The following is a 19,101-nucleotide window of genomic DNA, read 5'->3' on the forward strand; positions in this document are numbered from 1 at the left end:
CAAGTAAGTTTTAACTAACACTTCACTACAAGTGTCACAGAATATCTGCAATATTGTTTCACTGAAAGAACTCTGTGGTGAAAGCATCTTGAAGCTATTATTAGGAACATTTGTATTGGAGACATTTCTCACATTTCAGTATATGCCATAATGAATGGGTATCATTTTCCTACAATGAAAGAACACTGTGCTAAATAGAGCTCACAGATAGCTATCTAGGAACGTTTTTACCTAAGACTCATCAAACATTTTACAATAGTCGTGACAGACTATACGTAACATTCAGTCACTGAAAGAAAACTGTGGAGAAACAATCTTGCTTGTATATATTTAGAAACTTCTTCATGTTCACCATTTCAAGCGTTTCCATATAAGACATACTGAATGAATATCACTTTGAGACAATGATATAATGTGCTGAAGCCAGATTGCAGGCAGCTGTTTAGGAACCTTTTCATAAGAGACTTATCATACATTTCACTACAAAGTATCTATTACATCCATTCAATGAAAGAACACTATTGTGAAGCCAGATTGCTGGTAGCTAATTAGGAACCTCTTGATATAAGGCTTTTCTAATATTTCAGTTTATGCCAAACAGAATGACTATCATTTTCTTAAAATGAAATAACACTGTGTTGAACTCATCTTGCAGGAAGCCATTTAGGGTTTCTTCATACAAAACACCAAACATGTCACTACTGCTCTGACAGAATCTCTGTAAGATTCCTTCACTGAGGAACACACTCTGGTGAAACCAGATTGCTCATAAGTTTTTAGGAATATCTTTATATAAGGCTATTCAAACACATCATATGCTATACAGAATGATGATCACTTCCATTAAATTAAACAACATTGTGATGCAACCAGCTGGCACATGCTATTTATGAACATTTTGTGTGTGTCTTATCAAACGTTTCTCTGCAGCCACAATGTGATAATTATTACATTCATTCAATGAAATACTGTGTTGAAAAAGCTTGCTTGTGGCTGTTTAGAAACATCTTCATGTAAGTGTTCATGCAAGTCTTATCAAACATTTCACTACAGGCATGACAGAATATCTATAACCTTCAATGTCTGTAAGAACACTGTTGTGAAACCATTTTGCTTGTAGCTACTTAGGGACATCTTCATAAAACTTATCCAGCATTTCACTACGGGTGTGATAGACTATCTACAACATCCATTCACTGAAAGAACATTGTCTTGAAAACACCCAGCAAGTAGCTCTTAAGGAACATCTTCACAGATGACATTTCAAACATTTCAGTATATGCCACATGGAACAGCTATCACTTTCTTACAATGAAACAGCATTGTGCTTGATCAAGCCAACAGGTAGCTGTTTAGGGATATTTTCACATAAATCATATCAAACATTTGACTACAGATGTGACAATGTCTATAACATTTGTTATCTGAAAGAAAATTATGCAAAAACCATCTTCTTTTCACTGTTTAGGAACATCTGCACATAATACACTTCAAATACTTAAGTATATTCCACACAGAGCGACTATCATTTTCACAAAATGAAAGAACACATGCTGAATCCAGTTTATAGGTAGCTGTTTAGGAACATCATATATCAAATATTTCACCACAGATGTGACAATATCTAGAACATTCATTCACTGAAAGAACACTGTGAAGAAACCATCTTGCTTGTTAGCTGTTTAAGAATATAAATCAAAGGCTCTTCAAACATATCACTTTATGCCATACAGAATGGCTATCATCTCCATAGCCAGGAAAGAATACTGTGATGAACCCAGCTTGCAAGTAATTGTTTATTAATATCTTGCTCAAGTCTTATCAGACATTTGCCTACAGTCATGACAGGATGTCTTTAATGTTTATTCAATGTAATAACACTATATTTAAAAAAATTTCCTTGTAGCTGTTTAGAAACATCTTCATGTAAGACTTATTAAACATTCCTTTGCAGGAATGACAGAATCTCTAAACATTCACTCATTGAACGAACACAGGGATGAAAGCAGTTTTCTTGTAACTGTTGAGGAACATCTTCGTATAAAGCTTTTCAAGCATTTCAGTATATGGCATACAGCATGGCCATACCCTTCTTACAAGGAAAGAAGTTTGTGTTTAATAGCTTTCAGGTAGATTATTAGGAGTATTTTTATGTAAGACCTATTGAACATTTAACTACAGGCATGACAGAATATCTATTACATCCATTCAATGAAAGAACACTATGGTGAAAGTGGCTTGGTTTTACTGTTAAGGAAGATCTTCATTTCAGTCCTTTTCAGCATTTCAGTATATGCCATACTAAACGGCTGTCACTATCTTATGATGAAATTATTCTGTCCTGAACACATCTTGTTGGATTCTATTTAGGAACATCTTCATATAAGACCTCTCTAACATTTAAGTATATGCCATACAGAATGGCTCTCACTTACTTACAGTTAAAGGACACTGTGCTAAACCCGGCTTGCTGGCGGCTGTTTGAAACCTCTTCATATAAGACTTATTAAACATTTCACTACAGGCATGACAGACTAGCTATAACACTCGTTCACTGAAAGAACACTGTGGTGAAGCCAGATTACTTCTGGCGCCTTGGGAATGTCTTCGTATAAGGCTCTTCAAACACTTCATTATGCCTACAGAATGGCTATCACTTCCATATCCAGAAAGAACGTTCTGATGAAACCAGTGGCTCTTTATGAGCATTTCATTTATGTCTTATCAAACGTTTCTCTACAGCCGCAACATGATATCCATAACATTCATTCAAGGAAACCACACTATGTTGAAAAAGCTTGCTTGTAGCTGTTCAGGAACACTCTCACATAAGACATCAAATAGTTCTCTTGAGGCATGACAGAATACGTATAACATTCATTTTCTGAATGAACACTGTGGTGAAAACACCTTGCTTGCAGCTCTTTAGGGGAATCTTCAAATAAGTCCTATCAAACATTTCACTACGGGCATGATGGAATATCTATAACATTCACTCATTGAAAGAATGCTGTGGTGAAACCAACTTCCTTGTAGCTTTTAAGGAACATCTTCATGTAAGTCTTTTCTAGCATTTCAGTATGAGCCATAGAGAACAGCTATACTTTCTTAAAATGAAAAAACATTGTACTTAACTCAGCTTTCAGGTAGACTTATAGTAACATTTTCATGTAAGATTTATTGAACATTTCACAACATGTGCGACAGAATATCTATTACATTAATTCAATGAAAGATCACTATTGTGAAACCAGCTTGCTTGTATCTCTTTAGAAATACACTCATATAAGTCTTTTCTGACATTTCAGTGTATGCCATACAAAGTAACTATCACTTTATTACAATGAAAAGTCAGTGTGCTGATCCCAGCTTGCAGGTAGCTGTAGGAACATTTTCATATATGATATAAAACATTTCACTACAGCCTTAGGAGACTATATATAAAGTTTATTAAATGAAAGAACACTGTGGTGTAACCAGATTGCTTGTAGCTATTTAGGAGTATCTTCATACAAGTCTTTTCAAACATTTCAGTGTATTCCATCCAGAATGGTTATCACTTCCATAAAATGAAAGAACAATGTTAAGAACCCAGCTGGAAAGTTGTCTTTTAGAAATATCTTTTTATAAGTCTTAACAAATATTGCGCTATGGTCATGACAGAATGATTTTAATATTCACTCAAGGAAAGAAGGATGAGCTGAACCCTTGTTTCCTAGTATATGTTTAGGAAGAACTTCATAAAATACTTAAAAAATTACACTACAGACTTGAAAAATATCCATAAGATTCAGACACTAAAGGAACTCTGGTGAAACAAATGTGCTTACAGCTGTTTAGGGGCATATTCACATAAGACATTTCAAACATTTCAGCATATGCCCTACAGATGACCTATCAATTACTAACAGTGTGAGAACACTGTTCTAAGCCCAGTTTGCGGGTAGCTGTTTAGGAACATGTTCATATAAGACTTAACAAACATTTCATTGCATGCGGGACAGAATATATATAGCATTTGTTCACTGAGAGAAAACTGTGGTGAAACCATCTTACTTGCAGCCATTAAGGATCCTCTTCATATTAGTCATTATAACCATTTCAATATTTGCTGTTCTGATTGAATATGAGTTTCAAACAATGAAAGAAACACTGTGCTGAATCCAGCTTGCAAGTAAGTTTTAACTAACACTTCACTACAAGTGTCACAGAATATCTGCAATATTGTTTCACTGAAAGAACTCTGTGGTGAAAGCATCTTGAAGCTATTATTAGGAACATTTGTATTGGAGACATTTCTCACATTTCAGTATATGCCATAATGAATGGGTATCATTTTCCTACAATGAAAGAACACTGTGCTAAATAGAGCTCACAGATAGCTATCTAGGAACGTTTTTACCTAAGACTCATCAAACATTTTACAATAGTCGTGACAGACTATACGTAACATTCAGTCACTGAAAGAAAACTGTGGAGAAACAATCTTGCTTGTATATATTTAGAAACTTCTTCATGTTCACCATTTCAAGCGTTTCCATATAAGACATACTGAATGAATATCACTTTGAGACAATGATATAATGTGCTGAAGCCAGATTGCAGGCAGCTGTTTAGGAACCTTTTCATAAGAGACTTATCATACATTTCACTACAAAGTATCTATTACATCCATTCAATGAAAGAACACTATTGTGAAGCCAGATTGCTGGTAGCTAATTAGGAACCTCTTGATATAAGGCTTTTCTAATATTTCAGTTTATGCCAAACAGAATGACTATCATTTTCTTAAAATGAAATAACACTGTGTTGAACTCATCTTGCAGGAAGCCATTTAGGGTTTCTTCATACAAAACACCAAACATGTCACTACTGCTCTGACAGAATCTCTGTAAGATTCCTTCACTGAGGAACACACTCTGGTGAAACCAGATTGCTCATAAGTTTTTAGGAATATCTTTATATAAGGCTATTCAAACACATCATATGCTATACAGAATGATGATCACTTCCATTAAATTAAACAACATTGTGATGCAACCAGCTGGCACATGCTATTTATGAACATTTTGTGTGTGTCTTATCAAACGTTTCTCTGCAGCCACAATGTGATAATTATTACATTCATTCAATGAAATACTGTGTTGAAAAAGCTTGCTTGTGGCTGTTTAGAAACATCTTCATGTAAGTGTTCATGCAAGTCTTATCAAACATTTCACTACAGGCATGACAGAATATCTATAACCTTCAATGTCTGTAAGAACACTGTTGTGAAACCATTTTGCTTGTAGCTACTTAGGGACATCTTCATAAAACTTATCCAGCATTTCACTACGGGTGTGATAGACTATCTATAACATCCATTCACTGAAAGAACATTGTCTTGAAAACACCCAGCAAGTAGCTCTTAAGGAACATCTTCACATATGACATTTCAAACATTTCAGTATATGCCACATGGAGCAGCTATCACTTTCTTACAATGAAAGAGCATTGTGCTTAATCAAGCCAACAGGTAGCTGTTTAGGGATATTTTCACATAAATCATATCAAACATTTGACTACAGATGTGACAATGTCTATAACATTTGTTATCTGAAAGAAAATTATGCAAAAACCATCTTCTTTTCACTGTTTAGGAACATCTGCACATAATACACTTCAAATACTTAAGTATATTCCACACAGAGCGACTATCATTTTCACAAAATGAAAGAACACATGCTGAATCCAGTTTATGGGTAGCTGTTTAGGAACATCATATATCAAATATTTCACCACAGATGTGACAATATCTAGAACATTCATTCACTGAAAGAACACTGTGAAGAAACCATCTTGCTTGTTAGCTGTTTAAGAATATAAATCAAAGGCTCTTCAAACATATCACTTTATGCCATACAGAATGGCTATCATCTCCATAGCCAGGAAAGAATACTGTGATGAACCCAGCTTGCAAGTAATTGTTTATTAATATTTTGCTCAAGTCTTATCAGACATTTGCCTACAGTCATGACAGGATATCTTTAATGTCTATTCAACGTAATAACACTATGTTTAAAAAAATTTCCTTGTAGCTGTTTAGAAACATCTTCATGTAAGACTTATATTAAACATTCCTTTGCAGGAATGACAGAATCTCTAAACATTCACTCATTGAACGAACACAGGGATGAAAGCAGTTTTCTTGTAACTGTTGAGGAACATCTTCATAGAAAGCTTTTCAAGCATTTCAGTATATGGCATACAGCATGGCCATACCCTTCTTACGAGGAAAGAAGGTTGTGTTTAATAGCTTTCAGGTAGATTATTAGGAGTATTTTTATGTAAGACCTATTGAACATTTAACTACAGGCATGACAGAATATCTATTACATCCATTCAATGAAAGAACACTATGGTGAAAGTGGCTTGGTTTTACTGTTAAGGAAGATCTTCATTTAAGTCCTTTTCAGCATTTCTGTATATGCCATACTAAACGGCTGTCACTATCTTATGATGAAATTATTCTGTCCTGAACACATCTTGTTGGATTCTATTTAGGAACATCTTCATATAAGACCTCTCTAACATTTGAGTATATGCCATACAGAATGGCTCTCACTTACTTACAGTTAAAGGACACTGTGCTAAACCCGGCTTGCTGGCGGCTGTTTGAAACCTCTTCATATAAGACTTATTAAACATTTCACTACAGGCATGACAGACTAGCTATAACACTCGTTCACTGAAAGAACACTGTGGTGAAGCCAGATTACTTCTGGCGCCTTGGGAATGTCTTCGTATAAGGCTCTTCAAACACTTCATTATGCCTACAGAATGGCTATCACTTCCATATCCAGAAAGAACGTTCTGATGAAACCAGTGGCTCTTTATGAGCATTTCATTTATGTCTTATCAAACGTTTCTCTACAGCCGCAACATGATATCCATAACATTCATTCAAGGAAACCACACTATGTTGAAAAAGCTTGCTTGTAGCTGTTCAGGAACACTCTCACATAAGACATCAAATAGTTCTCTTGAGGCATGACAGAATACGTATAACATTCATTTTCTGAATGAACGCTGTGGTGAAAACACCTTGCTTGCAGCTCTTTAGGGGAATCTTCAAATAAGTCCTATCAAACATTTCACTACGGGCATGATGGAATATCTATAACATTCCCTCATTGAAACAATGCTGTGGTGAAACCATCTTCCTTGTAGCTTTTAAGGAACATCTTCATGTAAGTCTTTTCTAGCATTTCAGTATGAGCCATAGAGAACAGCTATACTTTCTTAAAATGAAAAAACATTGTACTTAACTCAGCTTTCAGGTAGACTTATAGTAACATTTTCATGTAAGATTTATTGAAAATTTCACAACATGTGCGACAGAATATCTATTACATTAATTCAATGAAAGATCACTATTGTGAAACCAGCTTGCTTGTATCTCTTTAGAAATACACTCATATAAGTCTTTTCTGACATTTCAGTGTATGCCATACAAAGTAACTATCACTTTATTACAATGAAAAGTCAGTGTGCTGATCCCAGCTTGCAGGTAGCTGTAGGAACATTTTCATATATGATATAAAACATTTCACTACAGCCTTAGGAGACTATATATAAAGTTTATTAAATGAAAGAACACTGTGGTGTAACCAGATTGCTTGTAGCTATTTAGGAGTATCTTCATACAAGTCTTTTCAAACATTTCAGTGTATTCCATCCAGAATGGTTATCACTTCCATAAAATGAAAGAACAATGTTAAGAACCCAGCTGGAAAGTTGTTTTTTTAGAAATATCTTTTTATAAGTCTTAACAAATATTGCGCTATGGTCATGACAGAATGATTTTAATATTCACTCAAGGAAAGAAGGATGAGCTGAACCCTTGTTTCCTAGTATCTGTTTAGGAAGAACTTCATAAAATACTTAAAAAATTACACTACAGACTTGAAAAATATCCATAAGATTCAGACACTAAAGGAACTCTGGTGAAACAAATGTGCTTACAGCTGTTTAGGGGCATATTCACATAAGACATTTCAAACATTTCAGCATATGCCCTACAGATGACCTATCAATTACTAACAATGTGAGAACACTGTTCTAAGCCCAGTTTGCGGGTAGCTGTTTAGGAACATGTTCATATAAGACTTAACAAACATTTCATTGCATGTGGGACAGAATATATATAGCATCTGTTCACTGAGAGAAAACTGTGGTGAAACCATCTTACTTGCAGCCATTAAGGATCCTCTTCATATTAGTCATTATAACCATTTCAATATTTGCTGTTCTGATTGAATATGAGTTTCAAACAATGAAAGAAACACTGTGCTGAATCCAGCTTGCAAGTAAGTTTTAACTAACACTTCACTACAAGTGTCACAGAATATCTGCAATATTGTTTCACTGAAAGAACTCTGTGGTGAAAGCATCTTGAAGCTATTATTAGGAACATTTGTATTGGAGACATTTCTCACATTTCAGTATATGCCATAATGAATGGGTATCATTTTCCTACAATGAAAGAACACTGTGCTAAATAGAGCTCACAGATAGCTATCTAGGAACGTTTTTACATAAGACTCATCAAACATTTTACAATAGTCGTGACAGACTATACGTAACATTCAGTCACTGAAAGAAAACTGTGGAGAAACAATCTTGCTTGTATATATTTAGAAACTTCTTCATGTTCACCATTTCAAGCGTTTCCATATAAGACATACTGAATGAATATCACTTTGAGACAATGATATAATGTGCTGAAGCCAGATTGCAGGCAGCTGTTTAGGAACCTTTTCATAAGAGACTTATCATACATTTCACTACAAAGTATCTATTACATCCATTCAATGAAAGAACACTATTGTGAAGCCAGATTGCTGGTAGCTAATTAGGAACCTCTTGATATAAGGCTTTTCTAATATTTCAGTTTATGCCAAACAGAATGACTATCATTTTCTTAAAATGAAATAACACTGTGTTGAACTCATCTTGCAGGAAGCCATTTAGGGTTTCTTCATACAAAACACCAAACATGTCACTACTGCTCTGACAGAATCTCTGTAAGATTCCTTCACTGAGGAACACACTCTGGTGAAACCAGATTGCTCATAAGTTTTTAGGAATATCTTTATATAAGGCTATTCAAACACATCATATGCTATACAGAATGATGATCACTTCCATTAAATTAAACAACATTGTGATGCAACCAGCTGGCACATGCTATTTATGAACATTTTGTGTGTGTCTTATCAAACGTTTCTCTGCAGCCACAATGTGATAATTATTACATTCATTCAATGAAATACTGTGTTGAAAAAGCTTGCTTGTGGCTGTTTAGAAACATCTTCATGTAAGTGTTCATGCAAGTCTTATCAAACATTTCACTACAGGCATGACAGAATATCTATAACCTTCAATGTCTGTAAGAACACTGTTGTGAAACCATTTTGCTTGTAGCTACTTAGGGACATCTTCATAAAACTTATCCAGCATTTCACTACGGGTGTGATAGACTATCTATAACATCCATTCACTGAAAGAACATTGTCTTGAAAACACCCAGCAAGTAGCTCTTAAGGAACATCTTCACATATGACATTTCAAACATTTCAGTATATGCCACATGGAGCAGCTATCACTTTCTTACAATGAAAGAGCATTGTGCTTAATCAAGCCAACAGGTAGCTGTTTAGGGATATTTTCACATAAATCATATCAAACATTTGACTACAGATGTGACAATGTCTATAACATTTGTTATCTGAAAGAAAATTATGCAAAAACCATCTTCTTTTCACTGTTTAGGAACATCTGCACATAATACACTTCAAATACTTAAGTATATTCCACACAGAGCGACTATCATTTTCACAAAATGAAAGAACACATGCTGAATCCAGTTTATGGGTAGCTGTTTAGGAACATCATATATCAAATATTTCACCACAGATGTGACAATATCTAGAACATTCATTCACTGAAAGAACACTGTGAAGAAACCATCTTGCTTGTTAGCTGTTTAAGAATATAAATCAAAGGCTCTTCAAACATATCACTTTATGCCATACAGAATGGCTATCATCTCCATAGCCAGGAAAGAATACTGTGATGAACCCAGCTTGCAAGTAATTGTTTATTAATATTTTGCTCAAGTCTTATCAGACATTTGCCTACAGTCATGACAGGATATCTTTAATGTCTATTCAACGTAATAACACTATGTTTAAAAAAATTTCCTTGTAGCTGTTTAGAAACATCTTCATGTAAGACTTATATTAAACATTCCTTTGCAGGAATGACAGAATCTCTAAACATTCACTCATTGAACGAACACAGGGATGAAAGCAGTTTTCTTGTAACTGTTGAGGAACATCTTCATATAAAGCTTTTCAAGCATTTCAGTATATGGCATACAGCATGGCCATACCCTTCTTACGAGGAAAGAAGGTTGTGTTTAATAGCTTTCAGGTAGATTATTAGGAGTATTTTTATGTAAGACCTATTGAACATTTAACTACAGGCATGACAGAATATCTATTACATCCATTCAATGAAAGAACACTATGGTGAAAGTGGCTTGGTTTTACTGTTAAGGAAGATCTTCATTTAAGTCCTTTTCAGCATTTCTGTATATGCCATACTAAACGGCTGTCACTATCTTATGATGAAATTATTCTGTCCTGAACACATCTTGTTGGATTCTATTTAGGAACATCTTCATATAAGACCTCTCTAACATTTGAGTATATGCCATACAGAATGGCTCTCACTTACTTACAGTTAAAGGACACTGTGCTAAACCCGGCTTGCTGGCGGCTGTTTGAAACCTCTTCATATAAGACTTATTAAACATTTCACTACAGGCATGACAGACTAGCTATAACACTCGTTCACTGAAAGAACACTGTGGTGAAGCCAGATTACTTCTGGCGCCTTGGGAATGTCTTCGTATAAGGCTCTTCAAACACTTCATTATGCCTACAGAATGGCTATCACTTCCATATCCAGAAAGAACGTTCTGATGAAACCAGTGGCTCTTTATGAGCATTTCATTTATGTCTTATCAAACGTTTCTCTACAGCCGCAACATGATATCCATAACATTCATTCAAGGAAACCACACTATGTTGAAAAAGCTTGCTTGTAGCTGTTCAGGAACACTCTCACATAAGACATCAAATAGTTCTCTTGAGGCATGACAGAATACGTATAACATTCATTTTCTGAATGAACGCTGTGGTGAAAACACCTTGCTTGCAGCTCTTTAGGGGAATCTTCAAATAAGTCCTATCAAACATTTCACTACGGGCATGATGGAATATCTATAACATTCACACATTGAAAGAATGCTGTGGTGAAACCAACTTCCTTGTAGCTTTTAAGGAACATCTTCATGTAAGTCTTTTCTAGCATTTCAGTATGAGCCATAGAGAACAGCTATACTTTCTTAAAATGAAAAAACATTGTACTTAACTCAGCTTTCAGGTAGACTTATAGTAACATTTTCATGTAAGATTTATTGAACATTTCACAACATGTGCGACAGAATATCTATTACATTAATTCAATGAAAGATCACTATTGTGAAACCAGCTTGCTTGTATCTCTTTAGAAATACACTCATATAAGTCTTTTCTGACATTTCAGTGTATGCCATACAAAGTAACTATCACTTTATTACAATGAAAAGTCAGTGTGCTGATCCCAGCTTGCAGGTAGCTGTAGGAACATTTTCATATATGATATAAAACATTTCACTACAGCTATAGGAGACTATAGATAAAGTTTATTAAATGAAAGAACACTGTGGTGTAACCAGATTGCTTGTAGCTATTTAGGAGTATCTTCATACAAGTCTTTTCAAACATTTCAGTGTATTCCATCCAGAATGGTTATCACTTCCATAAAATGAAAGAACAATGTTAAGAACCCAGCTGGAAAGTTGTTTTTTTAGAAATATCTTTTTATAAGTCTTAGCAAATATTGCGCTATGGTCATGACAGAATGATTTTAATATTCACTCAAGGAAAGAAGGATGAGCTGAACCCTTGTTTCCTAGTATCTGTTTAGGAAGAACTTCATAAAATACTTAAAAAATTACACTACAGACTTGAAAAATATCCATAAGATTCAGACACTAAAGGAACTCTGGTGAAACAAATGTGCTTACAGCTGTTTAGGGGCATATTCACATAAGACATTTCAAACATTTCAGCATATGCCCTACAGATGACCTATCAATTACTAACAATGTGAGAACACTGGTCTAAGCCCAGTTTGCGGGTAGCTGTTTAGGAACATGTTCATATAAGACTTAACAAACATTTCATTGCATGTGGGACAGAATATATATAGCATCTGTTCACTGAGAGAAAACTGTGGTGAAACCATCTTACTTGCAGCCATTAAGGATCCTCTTCATATTAGTCATTATAACCATTTCAATATTTGCTGTTCTGATTGAATATGAGTTTCAAACAATGAAAGAAACACTGTGCTGAATCCAGCTTGCAAGTAAGTTTTAACTAACACTTCACTACAAGTGTCACAGAATATCTGCAATATTGTTTCACTGAAAGAACTCTGTGGTGAAAGCATCTTGAAGCTATTATTAGGAACATTTGTATTGGAGACATTTCTCACATTTCAGTATATGCCATAATGAATGGGTATCATTTTCCTACAATGAAAGAACACTGTGCTAAATAGAGCTCACAGATAGCTATCTAGGAACGTTTTTACATAAGACTCATCAAACATTTTACAATAGTCGTGACAGACTATACGTAACATTCAGTCACTGAAAGAAAACTGTGGAGAAACAATCTTGCTTGTATATATTTAGAAACTTCTTCATGTTCACCATTTCAAGCGTTTCCATATAAGACATACTGAATGAATATCACTTTGAGACAATGATATAATGTGCTGAAGCCAGATTGCAGGCAGCTGTTTAGGAACCTTTTCATAAGAGACTTATCATACATTTCACTACAAAGTATCTATTACATCCATTCAATGAAAGAACACTATTGTGAAGCCAGATTGCTGGTAGCTAATTAGGAACCTCTTGATATAAGGCTTTTCTAATATTTCAGTTTATGCCAAACAGAATGGCTATCATTTTCTTAAAATGAAATAACACTGTGTTGAACTCATCTTGCAGGAAGCCATTTAGGGTTTCTTCATACAAAACACCAAACATGTCACTACTGCTCTGACAGAATCTCTGTAAGATTCCTTCACTGAGGAACACACTCTGGTGAAACCAGATTGCTCATAAGTTTTTAGGAATATCTTTATATAAGGCTATTCAAACACATCATATGCTATACAGAATGATGATCACTTCCATTAAATTAAACAACATTGTGATGCAACCAGCTGGCACATGCTATTTATGAACATTTTGTGTGTGTCTTATCAAACGTTTCTCTGCAGCCACAATGTGATAATTATTACATTCATTCAATGAAATACTGTGTTGAAAAAGCTTGCTTGTGGCTGTTTAGAAACATCTTCATGTAAGTGTTCATGCAAGTCTTATCAAACATTTCACTACAGGCATGACAGAATATCTATAACCTTCAATGTCTGTAAGAACACTGTTGTGAAACCATTTTGCTTGTAGCTACTTAGGGACATCTTCATAAAACTTATCCAGCATTTCACTACGGGTGTGATAGACTATCTATAACATCCATTCACTGAAAGAACATTGTCTTGAAAACACCCAGCAAGTAGCTCTTAAGGAACATCTTCACATATGACATTTCAAACATTTCAGTATATGCCACATGGAGCAGCTATCACTTTCTTACAATGAAAGAGCATTGTGCTTAATCAAGCCAACAGGTAGCTGTTTAGGGATATTTTCACATAAATCATATCAAACATTTGACTACAGATGTGACAATGTCTATAACATTTGTTATCTGAAAGAAAATTATGCAAAAACCATCTTCTTTTCACTGTTTAGGAACATCTGCACATAATACACTTCAAATACTTAAGTATATTCCACACAGAGCGACTATCATTTTCACAAAATGAAAGAACACATGCTGAATCCAGTTTATGGGTAGCTGTTTAGGAACATCATATATCAAATATTTCACCACAGATGTGACAATATCTAGAACATTCATTCACTGAAAGAACACTGTGAAGAAACCATCTTGCTTGTTAGCTGTTTAAGAATATAAATCAAAGGCTCTTCAAACATATCACTTTATGCCATACAGAATGGCTATCATCTCCATAGCCAGGAAAGAATACTGTGATGAACCCAGCTTGCAAGTAATTGTTTATTAATATTTTGCTCAAGTCTTATCAGACATTTGCCTACAGTCATGACAGGATATCTTTAATGTCTATTCAACGTAATAACACTATGTTTAAAAAAATTTCCTTGTAGCTGTTTAGAAACATCTTCATGTAAGACTTATATTAAACATTCCTTTGCAGGAATGACAGAATCTCTAAACATTCACTCATTGAACGAACACAGGGATGAAAGCAGTTTTCTTGTAACTGTTGAGGAACATCTTCATAGAAAGCTTTTCAAGCATTTCAGTATATGGCATACAGCATGGCCATACCCTTCTTACGAGGAAAGAAGGTTGTGTTTAATAGCTTTCAGGTAGATTATTAGGAGTATTTTTATGTAAGACCTATTGAACATTTAACTACAGGCATGACAGAATATCTATTACATCCATTCAATGAAAGAACACTATGGTGAAAGTGGCTTGGTTTTACTGTTAAGGAAGATCTTCATTTAAGTCCTTTTCAGCATTTCTGTATATGCCATACTAAACGGCTGTCACTATCTTATGATGAAATTATTCTGTCCTGAACACATCTTGTTGGATTCTATTTAGGAACATCTTCATATAAGACCTCTCTAACATTTGAGTATATGCCATACAGAATGGCTCTCACTTACTTACAGTTAAAGGACACTGTGCTAAACCCGGCTTGCTGGCGGCTGTTTGAAACCTCTTCATATAAGACTTATTAAACATTTCACTACAGGCATGACAGACTAGCTATAACACTCGTTCACTGAAAGAACACTGTGGTGAAGCCAGATTACTTCTGGCGCCTTGGGAATGTCTTCGTATAAGGCTCTTCAAACACTTCATTATGCCTACAGAATGGCTATCACTTCCATATCCAGAAAGAACGTTCTGATGAAACCAGTGGCTCTTTATGAGCATTTCATTTATGTCTTATCAAACGTTTCTCTACAGCCGCAACATGATATCCATAACATTCATTCAAGGAAACCACACTATGTTGAAAAAGCTTGCTTGTAGCTGTTCAGGAACACTCTCACATAAGACATCAAATAGTTCTCTTGAGGCATGACAGAATACGTATAACATTCATTTTCTGAATGAACGCTGTGGTGAAAACACCTTGCTTGCAGCTCTTTAGGGGAATCTTCAAATAAGTCCTATCAAACATTTCACTACGGGCATGATGGAATATCTATAACATTCCCTCATTGAAAGAATGCTGTGGTGAAACCAACTTCCTTGTAGCTTTTAAGGAACATCTTCATGTAAGTCTTTTCTAGCATTTCAGTATGAGCCATAGAGAACAGCTATACTTTCTTAAAATGAAAAAACATTGTACTTAACTCAGCTTTCAGGTAGACTTATAGTAACATTTTCATGTAAGATTTATTGAAAATTTCACAACATGTGCGACAGAATATCTATTACATTAATTCAATGAAAGATCACTATTGTGAAACCAGCTTGCTTGTATCTCTTTAGAAATACACTCATATAAGTCTTTTCTGACATTTCAGTGTATGCCATACAAAGTAACTATCACTTTATTACAATGAAAAGTCAGTGTGCTGATCCCAGCTTGCAGGTAGCTGTAGGAACATTTTCATATATGATATAAAACATTTCACTACAGCTATAGGAGACTATAGATAAAGTTTATTAAATGAAAGAACACTGTGGTGTAACCAGATTGCTTGTAGCTATTTAGGAGTATCTTCATACAAGTCTTTTCAAACATTTCAGTGTATTCCATCCAGAATGGTTATCACTTCCATAAAATGAAAGAACAATGTTAAGAACCCAGCTGGAAAGTTGTTTTTTTAGAAATATCTTTTTATAAGTCTTAACAAATATTGCGCTATGGTCATGACAGAATGATTTTAATATTCACTCAAGGAAAGAAGGATGAGCTGAACCCTTGTTTCCTAGTATCTGTTTAGGAAGAACTTCATAAAATACTTAAAAAATTACACTACAGACTTGAAAAATATCCATAAGATTCAGACACTAAAGGAACTCTGGTGAAACAAATGTGCTTACAGCTGTTTAGGGGCATATTCACATAAGACATTTCAAACATTTCAGCATATGCCCTACAGATGACCTATCAATTACTAACAATGTGAGAACACTGTTCTAAGCCCAGTTTGCGGGTAGCTGTTTAGGAACATGTTCATATAAGACTTAACAAACATTTCATTGCATGTGGGACAGAATATATATAGCATCTGTTCACTGAGAGAAAACTGTGGTGAAACCATCTTACTTGCAGCCATTAAGGATCCTCTTCATATTAGTCATTATAACCATTTCAATATTTGCTGTTCTGATTGAATATGAGTTTCAAACAATGAAAGAAACACTGTGCTGAATCCAGCTTGCAAGTAAGTTTTAACTAACACTTCACTACAAGTGTCACAGAATATCTGCAATATTGTTTCACTGAAAGAACTCTGTGGTGAAAGCATCTTGAAGCTATTATTAGGAACATTTGTATTGGAGACATTTCTCACATTTCAGTATATGCCATAATGAATGGGTATCATTTTCCTACAATGAAAGAACACTGTGCTAAATAGAGCTCACAGATAGCTATCTAGGAACGTTTTTACATAAGACTCATCAAACATTTTACAATAGTCGTGACAGACTATACGTAACATTCAGTCACTGAAAGAAAACTGTGGAGAAACAATCTTGCTTGTATATATTTAGAAACTTCTTCATGTTCACCATTTCAAGCGTTTCCATATAAGACATACTGAATGAATATCACTTTGAGACAATGATATAATGTGCTGAAGCCAGATTGCAGGCAGCTGTTTAGGAACCTTTTCATAAGAGACTTATCATACATTTCACTACAAAGTATCTATTACATCCATTCAATGAAAGAACACTATTGTGAAGCCAGATTGCTGGTAGCTAATTAGGAACCTCTTGATATAAGGCTTTTCTAATATTTCAGTTTATGCCAAACAGAATGACTATCATTTTCTTAAAATGAAATAACACTGTGTTGAACTCATCTTGCAGGAAGCCATTTAGGGTTTCTTCATACAAAACACCAAACATGTCACTACTGCTCTGACAGAATCTCTGTAAGATTCCTTCACTGAGGAACACACTCTGGTGAAACCAGATTGCTCATAAGTTTTTAGGAATATCTTTATATAAGGCTATTCAAACACATCATATGCTATACAGAATGATGATCACTTCCATTAAATTAAACAACATTGTGATGCAACCAGCTGGCACATGCTATTTATGAACATTTTGTGTGTGTCTTATCAAACGTTTCTCTGCAGCCACAATGTGATAATTATTACATTCATTCAATGAAATACTGTGTTGAAAAAGCTTGCTTGTGGCTGTTTAGAAACATCTTCATGTAAGTGTTCATGCAAGTCTTATCAAACATTTCACTACAGGCATGACAGAATATCTATAACCTTCAATGTCTGTAAGAACACTGTTGTGAAACCATTTTGCTTGTAGCTACTTAGGGACATCTTCATAAAACTTATCCAGCATTTCACTACGGGTGTGATAGACTATCTATAACATCCATTCACTGAAAGAACATTGTCTTGAAAACACCCAGCAAGTAGCTCTTAAGGAACATCTTCACATATGACATTTCAAACATTTCAGTATATGCCACATGGAACAGCTATCACTTTCTTACAATGAAAGAGCATTGTGCTTAATCAAGCCAACAGGTAGCTGTTTAGGGATATTTTCACATAAATCATATCAAACATTTGACTACAGATGTGACAATGTCTATAACATTTGTTATCTGAAAGAAAATTATGCAAAAACCATCTTCTTTTCACTGTTTAGGAACATCTGCACATAATACACTTCAAATACTTAAGTATATTCCACACAGAGCGACTATCATTTTCACAAAATGAAAGAACACATGCTGAATCCAGTTTATGGGTAGCTGTTTAGGAACATCATATATCAAATATTTCACCACAGATGTGACAATATCTAGAACATTCATTCACTGAAAGAACACTGTGAAGAAACCATCTTGCTTGTTAGCTGTTTAAGAATATAAATCAAAGGCTCTTCAAACATATCACTTTATGCCATACAGAATGGCTATCATCTCCATAGCCAGAAAAGAATACTGTGATGAACCCAGCTTGCAAGTAATTGTTTATTAATATTTTGCTCAAGTCTTATCAGACATTTGCCTACAGTCATGACAGGATATCTTTAATGTCTATTCAACGTAATAACACTATGTTTAAAAAAATTTCCTTGTAGCTGTTTAGAAACATCTTCATGTAAGACTTATATTAAACATTCCTTTGCAGGAATGACAGAATCTCTAAACATTCACTCATTGAACGAACACAGGGATGAAAGCAGTTTTCTTGTAACTGTTGAGGAACATCTTCATATAAAGCTTTTCAAGCATTTCAGTATATGGCATACAGCATGGCCATACCCTTCTTACGAGGAAAGAAGGTTGTGTTTAATAGCTTTCAGGTAGATTATTAGGAGTATTTTTATGTAAGACCTATTGAACATTTAACTACAGGCATGACAGAATATCTATTACATCCATTCAATGAAAGAACACTATGGTGAAAGTGGCTTGGTTTTACTGTTAAGGAAGATCTTCATTTAAGTCCTTTTCAGCATTTCTGTATATGCCATACTAAACGGCTGTCACTATCTTATGATGAAATTATTCTGTCCTGAACACATCTTGTTGGATTCTATTTAGGAACATCTTCATATAAGACCTCTCTAACATTTGAGT

The sequence above is a fragment of the Equus asinus genome, chromosome 26 (genome assembly GCF_041296235.1).
Source record: "Equus asinus isolate D_3611 breed Donkey chromosome 26, EquAss-T2T_v2, whole genome shotgun sequence".
Taxonomy (NCBI): Eukaryota; Metazoa; Chordata; class Mammalia; order Perissodactyla; family Equidae; genus Equus; species Equus asinus.